Source organism: Anser brachyrhynchus (genome assembly GCF_964034855.1).
Source record: "Anser brachyrhynchus genome assembly, chromosome: 8".
NCBI lineage: Eukaryota > Metazoa > Chordata > Aves > Anseriformes > Anatidae > Anser > Anser brachyrhynchus.
In genome coordinates, this window is record NC_137702.1 from 32,789,466 (window position 1) to 32,812,859 (window position 23,394).

At 38.2% G+C, this 23,394-nt stretch overlaps 1 protein-coding gene and 1 long non-coding RNA gene across 6 annotated transcripts in view; one reads left to right on the plus strand and one right to left on the minus strand.

Moving 5' to 3' along the window:
• The window catches only part of LOC308199181 (uncharacterized protein), a 145,367-nt gene that overhangs the window by 106,973 nt on the left and 15,000 nt on the right, over window positions 1–23,394 (minus strand). The window lies entirely within an intron of this gene.
• On the plus strand, window positions 15,099–21,490 carry LOC308199185. The gene is made up of 3 exons (XR_013954438.1): window positions 15,099–15,212; window positions 16,207–16,281; window positions 19,484–21,490. It is a non-coding gene; the product is annotated as an uncharacterized lncRNA (long non-coding RNA).

A 23,394-nucleotide genomic window follows, 5' to 3' on the forward strand; every position in this document is an offset into this window, starting at 1 on the left:
TAATTCCAGCACTTTTACAAAACACTTAAACTTTGATTCTTCAGACCAAAGATTATACTCTCTGGCAAGCTTTCATTTATATTTGTTGCCTTTAGAAAAGTAAAGCAAATGGCAATAAAAAGAGCACTGATTCAATTTACCGATTCAGCCAAGAGGCCTCAGTCAATGTGAGTAAAGTCTCAACTAAGTTAATAGAGAAATGTGGCATTTGGATCAGTGACTTATACTACTGTTCTTGAATGGTATGTTTAACTTACAACTTCCCTGTAATCTATAGAATTACCTAAAGTTGTCCATTAGAAAGGTTAATGTTTAGAATTTGAAATAACTATTAAATTCAAAAATCCACAAAAAAAAATCCTTCATCTTTCATTGGATAATAATGGATATTGGATATAATATTGGATAATAATTTTAATTAGCAATTAAACCACCATAATGCCACCAGTTCTTCCATAAGACTTTGCTTGTATTATTCAGCCTAAACTCATCTTTCAGTCTGGTTAACTGTAATACAGTCTATCATTCCCCATATCTAATTCATTTTTTGACATTGAACTTAACTTTCAAAATAAAGCCTTATGAGGAAGAATTAATATAAGCACAACCTTTTTTCCTTTGAAAATTAACCTATTTGTGTCTACAGAACCTTGAAGGAAACCTGAAGTAAAAAGTTTGAGAGAGCAGGTTTCCAAGGTTAAATATATATACTGTTAGTAAAAATAAATAATATACATGCCTACAAGTACATTAACAACAGTGTCCACTTGCCAATATGTGTAAATTTATATATACAAAGAGAAACGCAACCATGCTGTTTCACTTTAGCACAACCTTAGGGTTTAGCTCTAAATCATTCCTGAGGAAAGGCTTCCTGCAGACATTTCACTTAAGTAGTTGTAAGTACAACTGCAAAACACTGTTGACTGGTGGACTCCAGAGACTTGTTCATTACCTGTCATTAAATGTTTTAAAGTTTGCATAATTGATCCAGCCAATAAGTCATCATTGATTTATAGGGGTCTTTGCTGAAGAGTTGCTTGTTAAAAATTAATAACACTGGTATGTGTCTTTGCAATCCATTAGGTGTTTACGTACCGACAGTCCTAAGATTGATTGACCTTGCACCGAGAGTCTCATGGACTCTGTTTTTTTTTTTTTTTTTAAATAAAACAACTTTTTTTTCTTATTTTTTTACACAGGTCCACAGTATAGAAAAGCAATACTTCAGTCTTCTCCCTTGACAGCTATACTTTGATTTTTTCCCCTCCATCAAAACTGAAACTTTAGTTGAAATGATGAATAAATAAAGCATACTCCATAAACAGCTTTCCACTATTATTTAAGCCTGTAAGCTGTGCTCTGTTAGTCTCCTTTCCCCACCATCAGATTCAAGTGTGTAAATGTTCTAAAAGGCTTTGAATGTTTTATGATGATTTCAGGGAATGATGGAGTAATAGCTGAAGAGCGAAGCTATTAGTTTTAATATTTATATTGAGTGCTCTGAAACATTAATGTGACAGGATGTAAGATCAGAGCAGCGGGACATATTTACTTCACAACCTTTGCCATGTGGCAAAAGTGTTTATTTTCTGAAGCTCTGAGGCCAAGTTTTTTCACAAGAATTGAAAGTTCAGATTGATGTATATATTAGCTTTTCCTGAACTTTGTATTTATTTTCAGGAATTGAAGATTGGTTACTGCTTCAGATACAACTTACTTTTTCTCTTTCGGTAGGACCCAAGCATAATGATGCTGGCAGTGTATCACGGTCTCTTTACAGAAGTTTTCCAAAGCTGATATTAATTTAGAAATTCATCTCTCCCTGTCTGCTGTCTGATTCTGAAAGAACACCTTAGAGAAAAGGAAAACAGTCATTCGTTAAAAAAAGAAATGGGATAGACTTAAGAGCAGAATCATTGTTAAAAGGTCGTTCATATTGTCTTCCCATATTTCATGCGTGAAGTAAACCAACCCTGTAAATGTCCTAACTCATTGTGCTTGGTTCTTCTGTTCAAACTAGTAAGCATATTAAGGTAAGTGATCTTAATTACCAAGGGTCAAACAGTGCTCACCCCACTTGTGTGTTTCTCATGGTTTTCAGTGAACAAATAAAGGAAGCAAGATGAGGTCCCTAGGGATAAATCTTCCTATCAGATTTGCAGAGTGGATCTGATATAAGTGGAACAAATGATGACTTATTGCTGCTATATTATGAAAATATGATTTCTCCAGATGCTTCCACGCTCTGTGTAGGGACTCCATAGACTGACACCACCACTAGGAAGGCAGTTCACAGAACTCCATCAGGAGAAACAGTCAGGTCTATCGCATGCATTTTAGCCTAATGTAACAAGCAAGTTATATTGAACTATGCCAAGCAGGTTTAGAAGTGCTCGGCAGCCAAAGAAAGCTAACCACGGATCTTAGTTCTCTCTCCAATACTGCATTAGCCTAATTAACTTCTGACTTAGTCATTGGTGACATCCAGTCCCAACCACCTTTTTCCCGACAAGTTGCAGGTAGTCTCTCAAAGACAGGAGAAAAAGAAGAGACGCATAGATCCAACTCTGCTTACCCCTTTAACTTTCCTTTTCAGCATAAGAGGAAGTTTAATGTTGTTTCAAACCTGTTACAAGCATGTTATTGTGTTCAGTATAAATGAGCTCCAGGACTGGAAATATGGTCTTCTTTACAAAAAAACAAAACAAAACAAAAAAACAAGATCAGCAGCAGTGAAATATTTCCTCTAAATAATTTACAGCTGATTTGAAATCCAGACACATGAATGGATAGCTTATATGATTTTTTCTATTGCAAATTAATTTCCTTTTTTTTTTTCTTTCTGAAATTCATCTGGGACAATGTTATTTCATTGCTTGGATTTATGAGAGTCATTGAATCTTCCGAGTAGTATCGAATAAGCTAAAGAATTTCACCGTGTAAAACCAAGTCAAAGGGAGACTCTATCTGTAGCCTAGCAGCAGTTCTTTGAAGGACCAGGCTCCTTATTACAGACCATACCCACAACATAAGCAGCCAATAGAAATATTCCTGAGAGCATCCTTTGGTGATTCACAAGAGGCAGAACATGCAGCATTTTCTTCTGGAAGTTTATTTCTCTAACCTTCACATCTAGTGACACATAAATGTCAGTTTATCCTCCACCATTATTTGGAATATTCAACTAACTGAATCAGTCCCTTATGCACTTCTCAGACACCTACAGCTACAGATCATCGTTCTCTGCCTTTCCCATGTCTTCTGTTCTTAACTTGCTTATGCTTGTTGTTTAGGACACTTTTCTAGATATAATTCTTATTAATGGAATTGTACAGTGCACTACTTAATAGATGAGAATTTTTAAACAAATTTAAGGGGAAAAGTAAACATGCTACCTCCACTTACAGCTACTCTGTAATTTCTTGGTCCTCTCTGTGTCAGTCAGAGATCACTTACAAGTGTTTACCTCTACTTCTCTGCACAGAAACAGCCTTTCAAGAGTACTAGAGGAGACTTTCTATAAGGAAATAAAATTGTTAATGCCATAAATGAGGGTAGCAAACATAGGGAGAACGATTTTCATCACTGAAAATATGGAAGTCACATTCTGACCCATGTCTGGTACAGCTTTTATGAAAGGTGGAAGAAAAACAATAAAGTCAAGGTGTTTGCTACCTAATCAGGACTTCTCCTCCCTGCAGAACTCCACTACAATATGTTGTCCACCAAGGCAGTTCTTCCACTTGTAACAGAGCACATATCGACAATACAGAGTATGCAAGGGTGAAAAAAGCTGCTCAGTAGTGTTGAGACCAAAACAGAGGCCAAGAGAAGGCCAGGCTGTGATGAGATTGACACCCTGTCTTCTCGTGGTGGGAACATGTTTGTCAGGATGAGAGCATGGCACTGCACAGCCTATAGCTACAGAACCCAAAGACTCAGGCTTCTCCTAAAATAAGACATTTCTGACTGGATGCAACTTACTACTAGTAATCTTTGGCAGGGAGCTTCCACACAAGTGCTGGAATGATAAAATACTGTTTTCTTAGCAGAATGTTCACTGACAACTCCCATGTCAACGACTCCATGACATTATAGTCATTGTTAAAAATTCTGCTTAAAAGAACTTGCTCTCTTCTCTTCTCTTCTCTTCTCTTCTCTTCTCTTCTCTTCTCTTCTCTTCTCTTCTCTTCTCTTCTCTTCTCTTCTCTTCTCTTCTCTTCTCTTCTCTTCTCTTCTCTTCTCTTCTCTTCTCTTCTCTTCTCTTCTCTTCTCTTCTCTCTTCTCTTCCTCGCACAGATGAGCTTTACACAGCCCAAATCATAAGTAATCTTTTGTTATTTACTACACAGGTAGCTAGCAATGATGTGCACAACAGAGTACTGGCATATCCCTAATTATCAGGAATGTGACTTGGTATAGTCTGTATGATATACAAATGTGACAAGTTTGCTTTCAGAGTGTAAACTTTTAAAAACCACCATAAAGACCCCCATAAAAATACAACTTTGACTAGAAAAAGATGTAAGCCACATAAAGGCTACATGAGTATTTTTCCTTAGAGATCAGGAGAAATATGACAAGTATGACTGCTTTTATAGTTATATAGCATATTCCATTTAGCAGCAATATAGCAGAACTGTGAAAGCATATCCTAAGGTATTTTTCACTTCATGCATTTGACATTGATATTAGTTATTGCATTTAAGATACATTGGGCTGTTTATTGCCAACTGTTTCCCCTCACTGAGAATGTTAACCACAGCAGAGGAATATTTGATGTTACAAATTATTTAGCTTGCTACTCTTCATTTTCCTTTTAGTATGCAATTATTTGTTTGGTTTCACTGAGCAAATGAAATTTCAAGGGCATTTCAAGGAAAATAAATAAAGTACAACCCAAAAGGGCCTTTTTTTTTTTTGTTTGTATTCAGGAACAGAACTGAATCATGCATATGTATGAATCAACAAAATCAGGTTAGCTAAGAAATTGGAAATTGCACTCCACACTAGAGCATTTTTCTTGCTCTAGAGATCTTTGCTATGGATTTGAAGGACTAATAAAAATCAGCAGCATGACTGGAACAGATGTTTTTTATGGACTTGGCTTGTTAATGGTCTTTTTAGCTTCTCCTAAGGACTTAAACCCAGTTCTTCACTTGTCCTGAATATCTGAGATGATGTTAACATTGTCCAAAATGTACACTAACAAGCTGCAGTGAAAAGCTAAGGTCTTGCACATGCTTATGAATAAAAATTCAAAACATTGCTGTAAATGTGATGAAATCCCAAAGTGGGTTATGTTACAAAACAAAAAAGTAAACTTATTGACTGTATCAAACCCATATGGTATCATACTGCTTGAAGGGAAGACAAGGCTGGGAAAATACTTGCATGCACTGTACTACTTGTATTGTAAAAACAAGGGCTCATTACAACTGTAGAAATTCCCTTTATATTTAAATCATGGTTCACTTCTGTATACAATGAGAACTGAAACAAAATGAGACAGATACTAACCCAGTGTAAAATAACCAGACTCTACTGGCTTCAGTGGCATTGTGTCAATTTATATTTGCCATAGAGGCTTCGTGTTTTCAATCTAGTTAGTGGATTTCTGCAGGTAGAAGAGATGAATAATTGGGAAAATTACAAATCAGAGTCTGTCAGAGATGTTTCACTGGTCAAGTAATACTTAATCTACTGTTTCTGTTATATACATTTTTTTATTTTTTGTAATGTCCTAGGTTCTTCCATGAATTCATGCTTGCCAGACACTGTATGAGTTGCTCGTTATACCAGGCTCTGGGAGGCGAGGAATCACACTAGGACTTGCCATTTTATCGCAACTTTCAGCTAAGACTGTAGAAGTATGGTACTAAACAATACCATCCAGACATGTGACTGGTCCCTCTAAATCCCACTCACTGGAGAAAGAAACTTGAGAGGTATAAATTACTTCTCAGGCTTAGAAAAGGGGGAGAAAAGGAATTCAATTTCATTTAAGGAGCACTTAGTTAAACGGTACTTGAAAAATTTCACAATTCAGCTTTCTGCTTTTTTACACAGAAGTACCAAACTGTTATTGAACACTGAGTATCCTAATGTTTTCGCTGTGGCGGTTACAGAGATGCACCTTCTCTTCAGCTAAGCGATAGAAACATAGAATATCCTGAGTTGGAAGGGACCCACAAGGATCATCAAGTCCAACTCCCGTCTCCACACAGGACCACCCAAAAATCAGACCCTGTATCTGAGAATGTTGTCCAAATGCTTCTTGAACTCTGGCAGTCTTGATGCCATGACCACTTCTCTTGGGAGCTGTTCCAGTGTCAGACCACCCTCTGGGTGAAGAACCTTTCCCTAACACCCAGCCTGACCCTCCCGTCCCAGCTCCATGCCGTTCCCTCGGGTCCTGTCGCTGTCCCCAGAGAGCAGAGCTCAGCACCTGCCTCTCCTCTCCCCTTGTGAGGGAGCTGCAGGCCGCCATGAGGCCTCCCCTCAGCCTGCTCTGCTCTGGGCTGGACAAACCAAGGGACCTCAGTTGCTCCTCATATGTCTTCCTCTAGACCCTTCACCATCTTTGTTGCCCTTCTTTGGATGCTCTCTAATAGTTTTATATCCTTCCTATATTGTGGCACCCCAAATTGCACATAGTGTTCAAGGTGAGGCCACACCAGTGCAGAGCAGAGCAGGACAATCCCATCCCTCAACTGGCTAGCAGTGCTGTGCTTGAGGTGTTCCAGGGTATGGCTGGCCCTTTTGGCTGCCAGGGCACACTGCTGACTCGTATTTCACTTGCCATCAGCCAGAACCTCCTCCTTGATGCTCAAGTTCACATATGTGGGATTTCTTTCTAAGGATGAAGCCTTTCTAAGCCTTTTCTCTCTATATAAAGCATTTCTCTGAGGAAAAAAAAAAAAAAAAAAAAGAATTTGTTCCTTGACGAGTTACAAATTCAGGTGTAAAATAAGGACAAAAATGTTCAGTTCCTTCCTGAGATTTTTTGGTGAACACTGTTCATATGCTTCTCTTGGAGGTGTTCTTAAAGTTTGCTATTATCCAAATCTGTCTTCAGATGTCTTTGCTTGTTGCCACTGTCATTCTCTTATTTCAAATGTTCAGATTTGGTTTGTGAGAGCTTTGGTTTGTAAACAGCTTGAATTTGGAATAGCTGATGAAACACTTCCCAGAAATGGCTACATAAAAATCTGCAAAAATACCTACTACTGCCAAAATGTTCTGATTTGATTCAGTAAACTGAAAGTAGCCTCAAATTCAAGCCTGAAATTCTCCCAGATTTATGCAAACACAAGAATTTGAGCCACTCACACCGGGCTATGGATTGTTTCCATACTAAAAGCTTCGCAGAGAGAAAATGCCCTCATTAACATTCTACACATAAAATTAGTCATTAGCCTACTTGCAGGCTCTTTGATACAATTTTTAAACAAAATAACCTGCTGCTTCTATTATCTCCTGAATTGTAACTGCCTAAATCAATAACCTGAATGCTCTGGTATATAACTCATTACAAAAACAAACAAACAAAAAAACAGAAGAAAAAACACACACAAGATGAGCAATGGAGAAACAGGCATGACAAATGCACATATATTTCCTGAGTCCCTCTACAAATTCAGATTTTTCAGGCCAGTGAAAACATTTGCAAGAAACAATTGGAGCTGATTTTTTTGAAAATATCGCATACAATGGGCAAACACTCAGCAAAGTGAACAATCTACCACCAAAATGCAGAATTTTTTAGGGAAGCTGTCCTGCAACATGCAACCTCCTGCTGCCTTAGGACTCCTGACCCTTGGCTTTTGGGGAAGAGGTGAGCATCCAGAAAGTTCTGATTGTTAAAAGGAAATTATCCCACAGAACAGAACCCCTCCTCAGATTCACATTTTAAAAGCATTTAAATGAACGAGAATATAAAATGTTTCATGGCTAGGGGGTCATAACATGATTTTCTTGGCACAATCTTTTGTATCCCATCACTACCTGTATACTGCTTCACTCTTCTTACAGTATGGTTGTACAGAATAACCTTCTACTTATTTCTGCTCTATCCTGGTTTTCTTCCTGACACTGTAATAATTCCAGACAGCTGTTGCAGCTCCTTTCCCTGTTAATGTGTAATGTGGAAAAATAGCCTAGATCTGAGCTAGAATAAGGCCTTGACAAGGCTTCATAACAGACAATACTGATATTTTGTCTCATTTAAATAATGATAAAAACTCTGTTTCCTTATAGCTGACCAAGAGAGACCCCATCACATATTCTTCTTTTATAACACTGAAAGTAAGTGTTGGTGAGAACTGCTGATTATCTGATAAGAACACAATTAATTTGTGCCCATACTCATTAATCTTTCTTAATACATGTCAGCCCATTATATTTGATCCATAACCTCTGTCCCCAGTCTTGCATGAAAATCTCTCAGGATCAGAATCACATCATGAATTGGCACGGAACCACCAGCTCCAGCAGTTGACTGCAAAATACTTCAAAGCCATCAGCAACGGCAGCTGCTGTATTTACGTGCACATGCCCGAGTGATAAGTTCATAGCTCCTTTAAGGCAGACTGAAAGACGTTGGCCATTGGAAAGCCTGAATCCTATTAGAAATACAGCTGTGTCCCTGTTTAGATCAAATTATTACTCATCTTTACTCTCTTCTGTTTCCACACACACAAGTGTCATTTTGGGTGGTGGAACAATCTATGCAAATACTTTCCACATGACTTTTTAAAACGGTATTTGATGTAGCATTGATAAACATACAGCAATGCTTTAAAACCAAAGTAATGTGTTTTTCACTGTATGACTATTCTGTGCAAATTTTAAAATTGTGAATCTTTGCAAAAGTACCAAATATTGCATTTCAAAGGGAAATATATTCTAAAAAGGATGTTGATATCATAGATATTTGCTGTGAATTTTGTTGTTACAGTTCCTTTCTGTTAATTTGGCATTCAGGCTTATCCCACAATATCTGATCACACTATATCATATTTTCACATAATTCATCAAGAAAATACATAGACTTGTTATAGAAATAAAAAGGACATACATTTCCTTGTATACGCACAGAAAAAAAAAATATAAACTTAGTTCTTTTAGGAATCATCAGAAATTTCAGTTCAAGGGTCAGCTGGCTGTGCTGTGGTTTTAGTAAGCATAGCCTTTTGCAACAAAATGCTCAATCTGCATTTCCACAAAAACAATGTTCTATGCTCTCATTAAGAGGAAATGAACGTGTATTATGAAATGACTGAGCAGGAAGATAGAACCTCACTCAATGCATTTCTCTCATCAAGAATAAATGCCCTCACACACTCACAGCCACAGGAATAATATCCACAGCCAGCGGCTTTCATGGGGGTTCTTCTGAGAGCTTTTCTGTGAATCTGGGCTCTGTGCATGGCTTTTGAACTTCTCTTGCCTTTCTTAAACCAAGCGAAAGGGATAGAGAACCTTACAATATAACTGCCAAAGAGCTCCCAAATGCAAAGCCTGTGCTATTTAAAATACAAGTAACATTTTCAAAAGTTACAGAGCAACTTATATTACATATTGATTTATCTGCAACCCAGTATTTCCTGATCATACCCTAGCAAGCAAATGCTTGTTTTATTGTTATTGAAGTGTCAAACTGGATCTTAATCTTATTGAATTGATTATACTGCAGCTTTGAATTACTCTGGAAAAAAAAGAAGAAAAAAACAACATATTCATTCATTAATCACTCACTCATGCAATGAAGAAGGTGAGATTGCTAGATACTTACTATGCCTGATGAGCTAATTTTGAAGGGATACAGCTCAGCTGCTTGCCACCTGCCCAGAATGGTAACCCTCAAAGGAAAAGAAGGGAAAAATGCCCTCATCTCTGCTCTTCCCCAACAGCCACCTTTTCACATCTTCCAAAGCCAAGTGAACTGTGAAGAAGCAGACTAAGCTGATGCTTTCCCACCTCTCTAGCACAAGGACGATCAGAGCTATGTCTCCCCCCTTCGCTCTCTGTCCACAGACATCAGATTGTGGTCCATCATCTTTAGATGTTTGTTTCTACAGAAAGAATAAAGCATGAGGGAATAGATGTGGTTATCTTTCCAAGTATCACTGCAGGCAATGTGGTAAGATTGCCCACTCCTCCTCTGAGAGTTTTCTCCAGCTTTAATCAGAACCTTACCACAGCACTGCCAGGCTAGGATCATGAGGAAATCCATTTTGTTGTTGTTGTTTTGTTCAGGTTTTTTGTTTTGGTTGATGTTTTGTTGGTTTTGTTTTAAAAAAAGCAGTACTCACACAAAGATTGTCACAAATGGAACAGATTAAGCAAATTTGGACACAACTGCCAAACTTATTGCCAGATTGTCAGAATATCTGAATAAGGAGAATAATTTAAATGTCAAATCAAGGTACTACAAAAGCAAATTCCTGTGATTTACTGTGTTGTTCAGAGATAACATGACCTAAGGGTAAAGAGAAGAGCTGACTGGAAAGAAGTCTGTTTTTCAGAGGGATGTGGAACTTCTTGTTGCAAATTCACCAAAAAATCTGAACGTGCAGTTTTTTTTTTTTTTTCTCAGGCAAAAGCACAGTGGTACTATGAGAGAGTTCTCCAGGAGGACCTTGGAACTTGCCCAGATATACTTGTTTTTTATAGATATTTACTGTTGTGAGAATTAATACACCAGCTTTTGGGAAATGCTCTGAAATCCTTGGGAACAAGAAGGTCTAAATGCCAATTATTGTTATTTTTAAAAAAAATATTTTACATGGAACTGCTGACATATAATGATGTTGGTGTTAGTATGGACTATTGTAACACTCTTCATAAAGCTTACACTAAAAGTGTGGAGACTAAAAGACAAACATATATTCATAGTGATAAGCCCTTTTCAGTGGCTATCATTGTGTTGATATTCACGGCTTCAGGGAGGTTTTGCCTGAATAAGGACTGCAGAATAATGCCCATATTAAGAAAATGATATGAACTGAACTGGAAAGTGAAAGTCCAGGTTAGGAGCTGTCATTCTGAAACTCATTTTCCCAACCATGAAGATGAACTCTTATTACCCGTGAATATGGAATTCAAATACTATTTTCAAGTTTTAAATGTAGGTAACACTTTACATTATGTGTCAGTGTGGTACCAATTACAGCCTAACTCTGTTATTATGAATCTGTTGAGAGATAGGACTGAGCCAAGAAGTTTCATAGTAGCCCAAACTTCAAGAAAAGTTCAAGAAGATTTCAATTTACTCTTCTTATACAAGCTCATATTTAGTATCTTGGGACACCTGATGCCTTGGATATAAGAACATTGTCTTTTTAGTGTAACAAACAGCTTGCACTTTTTTTTTTTTTGTCCTCCTCCACTTTACGGGTGAAAATGAGCTCCTCATCTAACCACTTGCACACCTTAGTAGCTATTGCAAAATTTCCCTGTTACTTATCCCTGATAAGGAAACTACGTGTTCCCTGGTTGCAATGTTCCGCAATGAGTATAGTCTGGACAAAGGCAAATTGAACGTTGCCCTGGTTCCACAACTGAACTGTCTTCTGCTACGTTGTTTGAAACCAGCTCTTTAAAACCTGGCTGACTTACAGTGCTGTAGCTACAGCGACTGCCATTCATCTATCCTGGCTTTGACCAAGATGGGGCCTAGTTCTCAGGAAGAGTTAAAAATAAATGTGATGATATCAAGGTGCTTTTACAGAAAGCAAGGCTGTGCCTTAATCCCTGAGAGAAAATCTTACAGGATTTAACATAAAATATTGCCATAGGCATCTAACTTGTCTCTAGTGGTAAACCGTGTTGCTAATCTAGAAGCTTGATGGTAATAATAGCCACGCTTTTCATTAAAACAAGTGGATTTTCACTGTCTTCTCCATAACAGCAACTGGGAAATATGGATGTTTCCCGTGATCAGTGAGGGCAACAGAGAGATTCTGACGCTGGTACAAGAAGTAGCTGTTGCTGAAAGCCCTGGACTTTGCCTGTAGAGCAATAGCGTGCCATGTTTGAGATGCTAATTCACTGTGAAGTTGTAACAAACACAGGTCTAAGCTTTTGAACCATACAACTTATACTGTTCTTGAAGAAAGGAAATCAAAAATCTATGTTTAAAGAATAAAATTAAGTCAATTCACCTACAAGATATTTCAGCTAGGTATGCAAACTTGGATTCTGTTTGCTGGACCGTACTTTTAACTGGAATGCTGAAACTGCGTAGAGGAAATGTTACCTATGCAAGTATTAGTTAATTAGGTCCACTAGACTGTGAATCACAGTGAATGGCGCTTGTATACTGGTATCTGCCATTAAAACTAAATTGGGCTTACACATGTAAAATCCCTCTGGCACTGAAGGAGAAAAAAGTTTTTAGAGTTTCATACATAATGGATCTATAGCAAAATTAGCATTTTATGAAAAAAATTGAAAACCTAGAATGAAATTACAATACAGTTTCTATTTTGTGTGTCCCAGTTTGCCAGTGCATTGTATGTATGATACAACTCACAGGTCATCTCCTGTATGTCTATTACAAAGTCACATCAAAAAATCTTTCATTTATCTGCAGACTCAATTACCCACCCATGACCTGCGTCCTCTGTAACATTATGATAGGAAAAGTACCTTATTGTACTGTGGCAAGAGGTTAATTATCTGGTTAACTGAAAATTTCTGGGATTGTTTTTTTTAATTGTAATGAATACCATGACTTCTCTACCGTGAAGTGTTTTCTTTTCTGTGTATGTTATATGACATGCTTACACACAAATAAATAAAGTTTTCTCTGCAGATACAAATATAAGTAACTCTTGCCTGTTCTATTCCAATAAACATTCATATGGAAAAAGCTGTAAGCCTAGGTTATTGAGCATACACATTGCAGACTGGGTACAGTACAGTAAGTAAATATACACCTACTCAGGGCATCAAGCAATTTCACCTCCTAGTCATTTACCTCCTTTTCATTCCCAGTGCTTTACAGGATGACCAAGATGCACAGAGATCTCCACCCATTTTAGGCATACTCCACACTAAACCTGGCTGCATTTAAATCATCCAGAGTGCCAGTGTGAACCTCAGCAGAACAGGGACTGCAGCTTGTTTTTTTTCTTAGAAGAAGCTGAAGATGTTACCTAAGCCAAGCTTTTCCTATGACTTTGCCCATTACAATTAGGAACAGAGCAAGGAATAGCCCTGCTAGTTCTCATGAATATCTTCAGGCAAGGCCTGTGCATGGTGGTGTGATAAAAAAGGGCCAGAAATCATTCACATGTGAAGACGAGTGGGAAAATGAACTTAGCAGGCCCACCCACAAATGGTAAGGCACCATCTTCCCCTTCTTTTCAGGATTCTGTATCTCAATCCCACGGCTTTAAAATGTGAAGCAAAACCTATTAACATGGGCTTTATGTTTCCAATAGAATAGAAGTTGTAACGCCAGCAGGAAATCAAAATCAGAGAGTCGTGTTTCATATTCTGAGCCTAAATTTTGCAATAGCCTTTTTTTTCCTTCCTCAGTGAGTAAATGCACATTTAGAGCAGCTAGGTACTGTTTAAGTCAGCAGCCACACATATTTACAAATCAATATTTTCAGTCAGGAAGAAAACAACAATTACTTATTAATTTATAAACAAATTCATCCCACTGAACACACTGAGATGGAAAGGCTTACATATTTGTTAATCCATGCTCTTATTCCCTAACTCCTACCACTAGGAATTCTGTTCTATTGTTCTTTTGCAGAAGATATTTAAAGAGCTTTTTAAATCCAACCTGTTAAATTGTGCTTCCTTCTATACTTTTGGTGTTTTGATCCTATATGCTTAAATACCAAATATGAGTCATAATTATATTTTTGATTCCTGATGTCATTATTCAGCCTATTTTCAAAATGGAAAAAAAAATAATCATGATTCCCCAAAGAGTCAAACAAACTAGCAGGGAAGTTGAAGGAGAAAAATAACATCCTCCCTAAACCTGAGCAATGTGGTTCATATTTCCTTCTTCCAGCACTCTGCCTACGGGAGCATCTGTCAAGGCTGAGTCAGCAACTTCTCAGAAAACCCTCGTAAACATGTTAGTAAACATTTCATTTTGTCATCTACCTAGGCACACTGGATTAGTATGCAAATAAGACACACAAGAACAGACCACAGCAGCAGTGCTAATGCTCTAAGTGATCTTTCAGTGTAATTAGAGTTTGTTTCATCACACTAATTTGACACGGCAAATTAGTGAAGCTAAGATAAGGGGGTTTAGTAGAGCCAGGGTGCTGGTATGTACACAGAAACTTGCCAGTAAGTCTGTTTGCACATGGGAGTTGTGTAACATTGCAGAGAAGTGACAATTAGCAAATGCTCTAGAAAAAAAAAAAAAGTTTTTTAATTTTAATCGGATCATTTGATAGGTTATATTTTCTTCTGCTACTGTATTATAATAATGGTCTAAAGATCTTGGTCTCTCTGCTGTTAAGAAATCTTTCAAGACTTAAGATAAGCTACACGGTACAACAATTACACAGGTTTAGTCAAGTCTGGCCCAGTGGTATATAGCAACATGCTGTGTTGTCACATGGGAATTCAAGGGGCAACTTCATGATTTCTGTCTCACCAAATGTGCAAGCTGAAAGCCATTCCACAGCAACAACAAAACTCCAGGCTGAGGACAGTGATCAGCTTCTTTTCTGCACCCTCCTGCTCCAGATCATGAAAACTCATGAGGGTTCCTGAGTGAGAAATTAAAACCAGTCTGCTATTGTTGCAGAGTAGTCCTGAAACTCGGAAGATTTCAAGAATGGCTGGAGCAGGCAGTAGTCTAGAAGAGGTCTAAGGAAAGGTATGGCTAAGAGGGTACTCACCCAACTTACAGGGAAATAAAATATTTAACTTCCTGATTAAAATGAAGGCTCAAGACTGTTCTTAGTTTTCGTAAAACATTTATCCCTAACATTAAACAAGTTACCTGACCTTTGATGCAACACTCTGTTCATTTGGACCTGCTGAGATCATCAAGCAATAGAGTGCATCTGGCTGGAGATGAGATGATAAATCTCTCTCAGCTGAATCACAGCTCCCCCCAACATCCCCAGAGATGCAGCTTCTTTTCGCATCTCACACTCCCTGAGGGAAAATGGCTGTGTAAGCCAAAGAGGGGCTGCCCTGAAATGCAGTCTACAGATGTGAGAATTCTTATTCTGTTTTCCTTTGTTTTGTATTTGATTTGGAATAATGACTGTGGGTATAGTAATGGCAGTTGTTTATAAAATTTGCATCATATAATGAAATGCTAAGATGGGGCTTTATGACTTGGAATGTCTAAGAATAGTGGAGTGGAGAAAAATAAATAGGCATATTTAATCTGATTATGTTTTTACTGATAGGATAATAAGCTATTCTTTCAGTTATATACTTTGCATTACTTGTATAATTTGACAATGTCCTGAGGAGAATTTAGGTTGTCTTTAAGAAATGCTAAAGCAGACAGTCTTTGAACAGTTTGAAGGAAAAACATTATACTCAAAAATAAAGCAAGTCCTAGGCAATGTGGAAATCCTCACTATGCAGCCTGAACAGAAATCAAAAAGGAACAAGCAGAATAGCAAGATAGAAGTGGCCCTTCAAACAAGGAGATATCTGTTGGTATCTTCAAGTTTTGCACTTCCAAAGTGGTAACATCCAAAGAACTGAAACAGAACAGATGTTTGCTAAAATCCACCAAAGCAATCCCAGAGACTCTGGAAATTGACCTTTTCTTTCCTTTTCTGATCAGGATGTGTTATCTTTGGGAGAAGCATCTGATAAGAACACCAGATCTTTCCAAACCCTGAGTTTTTTTGGGCACAGGCAAAAAGTTGCCTACAAGTACACTCTAGGAAGAACGTAAAGGAACTTCCCTGCAGAAAAAACTCATTTCTCAAACTTGGAATCACCTTTTGGCATGCCCTCTTCCCCCCTTTTTTCCCTGAATCTTGGGTCTCATGCCCCATAAATTTGAAAGCCGGTGGGGAATTCCCTAGAAACTGCACTGTAGAATTGCATCCCTGAGGTATAGCCAAGCAAAATAACATTGATACTTCCCAGAGAATCCTTCTTGATTTCGAATGTGGGCTACCTATTATTTTCATAAGGATTTTCCAAGCCTATTTTTAATTTTTTGGCCTCTTCTCATTATAGGAATCACTTCCTAAACAGGGCCAAGGAAAAGATTAGGATTTGGTTCTTTATCCTCGGAGAAGCCTGGCCAAACAGGTACAGCACACATAGTTATGATAAAAATAAGCTAACATCATCTGCTTCTGAAAGCAATCCAATGCTGTTCATATTTCAAAACTCAAAAAGTTAGTACTAATGTCTGTTTTGAACATGTTTAGATGTTTAAAAGAAATTAAATACAGTATACCTAGAAGCTGTGGGGAGATGATGGAAGAAAATATTCATTCTAATGTGCTGTAAAAATGCTTTTTTTTTTTTTTAAAGACAGGCGAAAGACCATGCCATAGGGAATATTTCATGGCTAGTGGGAGGGTTAAATAAACAAATGATAATAACACCAATCAGACCTCTTTGCTTAAAGCCTGCAGAGTCAATCTGCTTCTGACTGTGGAGCTACCAACCAGCAAAGGCAAACTAATTAGACACAGTCAAACACTTAGGCAATCACACCTTGTGAATGTAAGCGTCTTCCTGTCATTTGGCAAGTCTCTCAGCTGCCTCTGAGCGTGAGACAACAAATCCCCTGCAAACAAGTTCCTCACTCTCCCTGTTAGTGAGATCTAACAGAGCACAACGGCTGGAGGTGAAAGGTGGCAGTCTAGTCAGGTAATGACATCGTCTTGAACAGCCCACATTAAAACAGTGGCACTTGTTTAGACTAGCCTATTTGCACCTACCTGCAGAGGGCCTTTTTAATCTAATTATTACCCTCTGCAGCCCTGCTTAGGATTTGAAAATATCATTCATTTTCATCTTGCTTCAACTACCGCTATCTCCTATTCAGTCCCAGTCACCTCACCTCCCCACAAGTAAGTGTAGAAACAGAAGCAGATAAGAAGAGTTGAATTAACAAGAAACAAGTTGGCAGGTGAGCTGTGTGACACAACAACAATAATAATAATAATAAAAAAAAGCAAAAAGATTTGACAATATATTCTAATCACTACCTGACTGTAGCAGAGCTGCAGGCATTGAAATAGCTTTCTAGGGAAAAGAGTAAAGACAGCAGGAGAATGGTCTAAATCCTCTTGTGTGAAACCCAAGGGCAGGAACCAATCCTTATGAGCCATGGAACAAATATGTAATTACTGGCGTTCAAAATTTTCTTATTTTCTAGGATTTAACTCTTCACAATTGACAAAATATGACATGTAGTACAGTCCTAAAAAATGAGATATGTAACCACCACTTATTTTTAGCCCGAGACCCCTAGACACAAAACTGAATGCAGAAGACACGAGCCAGTACAAAACAATTGCATTGCCACTTGCCAAAACGTCTGTCTGGCTTCCTCATGAGAATCCACATTGAACTGAAGAGGTGAAGTGAGTTATTTTACCTCCCTATATTCTCCTGTTCAAATATTCTCCAAGAAAGGTCCAGCAGAAGCTATCTCAGAGTATCTTAGGAATATAAGTGCAGCATTTGCCGGATGAGTGGGGCAGAAAGCGTTTGAAAAGCAATCCAGCAGTAGGTGGCCAGTAACAGCCAAAAAAGTTGGGGAGGAAAAGAGGGACTGGTCCAAGCAGAAAAGCTGTACCATCCATTTCCCAGAGGAGCACAGACCTGCCCAGTGTAAGTCAACTACTCTGGGGCCATTCTAATAAAACAGAAACTGGATGAAAGATACACAGAGGAAGAAAAAGAAAAATATCTGCTTCCATTGTGAAGAGAGTAATTTCAACCTCTTTTAAGGAGATGTTAACAACAAATAAATGATTTCATTCTTGCCTTGTCCAGCAACAGTCTTCTCACAGAAAAGACAGCTAATTTACAAGGTCAGTGCTTCTCACTGATAAAGAGAAGGTTTTTAAATAGCCCGAGTGGAATGTTTGCTCAGTGGGATGTTTTGCCTTTTGGTGCAGTTAGCTTGGGTTCTATTATTTATCTTGCAAAAAATATCACAAATTGTATCTGTGAAGATAACTTCTCTTTGTGCTGATAAGGCATTGATTTGTTTCTCCCAGCACACAGCAGTTTCACAAGGGACTGTTATGGTGGAGGTTACCATCTTTATTGGTATCGCTGCCCAGCTACCAGTTCTGAAGAAGAACCAAAATATGTCCCAAGCACTGCTGATAACTATTGTTTATTTGTTCTTTTTTTTCTCTCTCCATCTGGCTATGATGGATGAAGGTCCTTTAACTACTCTTGTTCTGTAAACTGATATTATGCATCTGACCTAAAATGACAGCTGGAATCAGGGCCACACTTAGAGAAGATCATGCCCAACACAAAAATATAAGCGAGTTCTGGAGGGTGCCAGCCCTGGGTCAGTCTCCGCTTATTTGTCAACCTGCCAGTTCACTGCTCCTCAGTGTTCTCCTTCCCTGACTAGCAGAAGGTACTGCTTTCAGGGGTAGTAAATGCACCATATTGAGAGACAAGCAGTTGGCAGGAGTCCTTATGACAGGGGTTGCAAAAGCAAGACAGGTAGCCAGATGGATCTGGTGTGGCCCAAGGCAAGCACTGAAGCAAAGGGGTGAATCAAAATCAAATGGTTACTATACCCTGATGGGAATCTCTGATTACAGTGACACTGTATAGAGAAACTGCATATACTACAAGCTCTTACCTGTGCTCTGGTGCTACTGCAATATCTTGTTGTGTAGTGACATTCTAAGTCATTTTATATTGCTATTATTATTGCTACTCATGTCAGTTTATCTCTGATCAGTCCATCCTCTCTTTTCCACTTGGTCTCACTTTGAGTCTTCAGGGGTTTATTAGTATTTACTGACCCACCAGGCTCTGTATTAATTTGCTTTTAAATATTTGTACCACTTCCATCAGAAATGAGGACCTATGCAACTATATTAATTGATTAGAAAAGAAACATGTTTTGCAGACAGAAGTATGATCTTTCATTTGACCAGCTGATCTAAGGAAAATGGGCAAGCTCTTCAGCCATCATATCCTTAAATTTAGCTATGATACTCTGAAACACCACAACTACTATTACTGCAATATGCCTATTAAAAAAGAACATTGCAAATGACCTTGTGGAATTCAATTTGAAATGTTTAACAGTAAGAGGGTGAAAATAATTCATTTGGTCTGGATAAATTATTCAGTGCTATTGCACCACTAATACTGTTTTATTTATACTTATTTATACCCACACATACACAAACACACCCACACACTGTTACTTAGCTAAATATTTTAATTGCATAAAATAATAAGTAATGAATGCACTATATATCAAGTATATGACATGACCTTATTTTTCAAGCAGAGGTGACAGGATATTGAAGCATCAGTCTGTGTGTGGATCTCTGCAATGACAAGCAACACCATGAGAAGCAGCTACCTCACAACACCGAGGCAGCCTTTGCTCACAGAAGCCTGTCAAAATTAGACTTTAGCTGATCCCTGTACCTGTAACTACCTTCCTCTTGATAGCACATCTTGTTTTACTTGCACTCAGAGGTCCTCACTTGCAGGTTTACCTACCTAGAGGACAGACCAAAGGGCAATTGCCCTTTCAGAAATCCAGTAACAACAGCATTAAAAGTACAATCATCTGTGAACCTGATGAGACACCATCTATCCCTTTGGCCATGCATTTGAAATGGGGGTACTGGAGGAAGTGAAAGAACCAGAATTTTGCCACAGCCATTCATCCATTTTCTTCTCATATTTCCCATCAGACCTGAATGAAGACAGAAGAGAAATTCCTGGAGCAACTATCTCCTGGACCTGGCATCAGTTCTCAGGATGCTCAAACAACAAAATTTGGTCCCTTTCGTTTTCTTTCAGCTTGTGTTTTAAAGAAAACCGTGTACAATGAAGGGAACATTTCCACAATAAGGAGCAACCAAGGAAATGGCTCAAAAGAGACCTGAGGCAAATTAAAGCCCAATTTAACTTTTGCACAATAACTTCACTTTATTTAGATGAATCATTTATGTGGTGAAAAACTTCAGCTTACTACACTAGAAAAACTCAATTAATAGCCAAAGCGCTTAGGGGTAGGGGAAGAGAGCATATAGGTAAAACTCCAGTAACTGATTTAAGAAGCGGAAGCAAATGTCTTTTGACACAGGACATTAGAAATATTGAAGAAGAAAAAGGAAGAGTTTTCCTCCCAGTCCACGACAGAAAGAACATTTGTAGAGGGTGGTCAGTGAATGATAAGCGACAATAAATCCAGCTGTCTCAGGAAGGACTTGTTCCACACTGTGCCGCTGCAGGTGGGCCTGAAACAACAAGCCAAAGACCTCACAGAAGCCTGGAGTGGAGCAGGGACAGGATCATCAGTGCCCCAGCTGCCCCACTGGCCCTGTGATCACCCTCACTGCCTCCCCAGATAGATCAGAAAGAGGGTTTTCCTGCCTGTTCCTTGGATTATGGAAAGAACATTTTATCTTGGCTTGCAGATTCACCTTCCCTGACTGATCAGTGCTGTTAGCATAAGAACCTTTTGTAACTGGGCTCGCTTCTTAGGGGTTGCTCTGTCTCTGCTCTCTAGATAGAAGGTACCAACAGTATTCAGAACAGCAACGTAAAAGAAAATCACAGCCTGTCTTTATCACCAAGAAATAAGACGAGAAAAATACTCCTGCCTTTTTCACATCAACCATTGCTTTTCTTCTGGATTTCTGTGTAACTATACAACTCGCTCTTTTAAATACACAGGAAACTAAGCCAAATTTACCACAGTATCAGACATCACTTTTCCACAGCGAGGAAAAATCTTATCGATCAAGTTGTGGGGCAGGAGCAGTTTGTGAATTACAGCTTTTTCAAAAGGAACAGAGGGAGTAAACCGTTTTGCTCTCCAGCAAATGTAAACTTAGCAGCAGAAATCAAGTCCACAACTAAATTTTTTTGCTGGCTCCCTTTTTTGCTTCTTAATTGCAAAGGAAGGAATATTAGGTTCAAGTTGTAGCCACAGGAAAGGGGAAAGGGAGTAGCTGAGGCTGAATGATAGCTTGATTGCTGTGGTCTCTCAGGTTTTATCACATTTGAATAGGTTTAACCCTTCAAAAGCTGGTCACTTGTCATCCGTGGTAGGAAAACTGCTTTGTTATAAAGAGAAAAAGAAAAATGCACTGGTGCATATGGTACACCATTAATAAGTCTCACACCCCATAATAGGCACATTTGTACACAAATGTGTTTTTTGGGATCTAGCCAAGAGCAGAGCACCCTAGTGAATCATAATGCACAGCTAATGAGTTATTTTTGGTAAATTTGGCACTTGGAGTTAATAAAACCAATTTGTCCCCAAAAAGCTAAATCACTTATCACTTCATTGAAGGTGCTAAGTGGATCTAGAACTTCAGGATGCTGTCAATAAAAATTAAAGAAGCTCATCAAATCTACCTAGTAATTTGTGCTTCTCTCTACTATTGTTTAGAACAAAGGTAAGATGCTATGACAGGCAAGCAAGAGGTGTTTTTTTTTTTTTTTTTTTTTTTTTTTTTTACAGGAAGCAGTAGTGCAATTTAACTGTGCTCCAGGGCTGACGCTTGCTGTTTGAGGCAGGTGAGCACAAAGAAAATAAGACTATTATTATAGGGAAACATCCAATTAAGACAGCTAGACCCAAAGTGCAAAGCTCTGAAAAAACGTTGAATTCTTCATATCTTAAGCATTTGGAGATGTGGAATTTTGGTTCAGCCTGCTACAGACTACTTATAAATTCAGATCTGGAATTAAAGTTCACATCCCTCTGAAACAGAAAGGTATTCAATTCAAATTGAAGTTGAAGGGGGAGGCTGTGAGGTTAATATGAGGTTTTGTTTTGGGAACATCTCTGGTGGCAGAAAAAAGTCAAATTATTTTCCATTTAGAGAGTACTTATAGAATGACTTAGCTTGGAAGGGACCTTTAAGATAATCTATTTCCACTCCCCCACCTAACATGGGCAGGGATGCCACCCAATAGATCAGTCTGGCCAACTTCTCCAACTCAGAAAGTCATTGCCACAGACACCAGCTGTATTTCCTGTGGGAAATTCCCCTTAACTCCTTCCTTTCGGGGTAAGTTGCCATTAATGACCCTCCTATGTTGAGCAAAGTAGCTGCATATGGATGTGCAAAAGATATCCACTGAAGTTTCCACTTTAATATCCAATGAAAAATGTATTTGGGTAGGGAACTCTAGTTTTGAGTGTACAGCAATTGTCTGCATTAACCAACCAGTCTAAGTGGAGTGCACTGAATAGGAAATGAGAGTAAAGCAAAAGTTAGAGCTATGCCAAACTACCTGAGTGTAATGTGGATAGCAGTGAACTGTGACTCATGTCATGTTGTGTTATGTAGCATCAAATCACTGTACAGTGTGACACAGCGTAAGCAACATGAGTGGCGTGAATGTGACACAGCACAGCCTTTTTTCTCCCTTTCTCTTTTTTTTTTTTTTTTTTTTTTTTAAAGAGCATTTTACTTTTAATCAGATAGCTGCTGTCAATTCAGATAACAGCTGCCTGACCCAAATTTTCAACTGACTGAAGTGGACGAATACTGAAGTATGGACTTCCTATTATGAAAAGTTAACATTCCAGACTAGCATCTCTGTGCTAAAAATACTCCTGTCTCTTCTTCCTCCGACTCATTTCTTCCTCCCCTAACACTAGCTATGTTTTCTTACTGATTCTGAATCAATAATTTCATTTCTATATTACAAATCTTAAAACAATACCGGGAAAAAAGTATACTGGAATTTTACTTACTGATGTTTAATTATTGATGTAGGCTTCTTTAAACATATTTGGCTCTCTGAAACAGCTCTTTAGAACTGTGTTCCATTTCTTATCGCTTACCTATTCTGTTTGTTCTCTGCCTCCCTGATCCCTTTCGATTTTCTGCAGGTTAGCAAGTGCTACATTGTCTGCTTTTGAAACGTGTCTTTAGGCATGCTTTTGTTTGACAAGGAATGCCAAGGCTGAGCTGACAAAGTCTGTTTGAAAATCTTTTTCCAGGTATACAAGATCAGTAAGTCTGTTCAATGTATTCTGTGATTAGTATTTTTCTTCAGATATTTATATCAACATTTCAGGTTTAGTGAAAGATGTTTTCTGAGCATACCTGTCAGTGGGAAACCTACTAAAGGTAAGTAACAGTATCATTTATATATTCAAATGTATAAATATATTTATGGTAAATAGTTGACGTCTCTCTCCATATAACATAAAAGAAA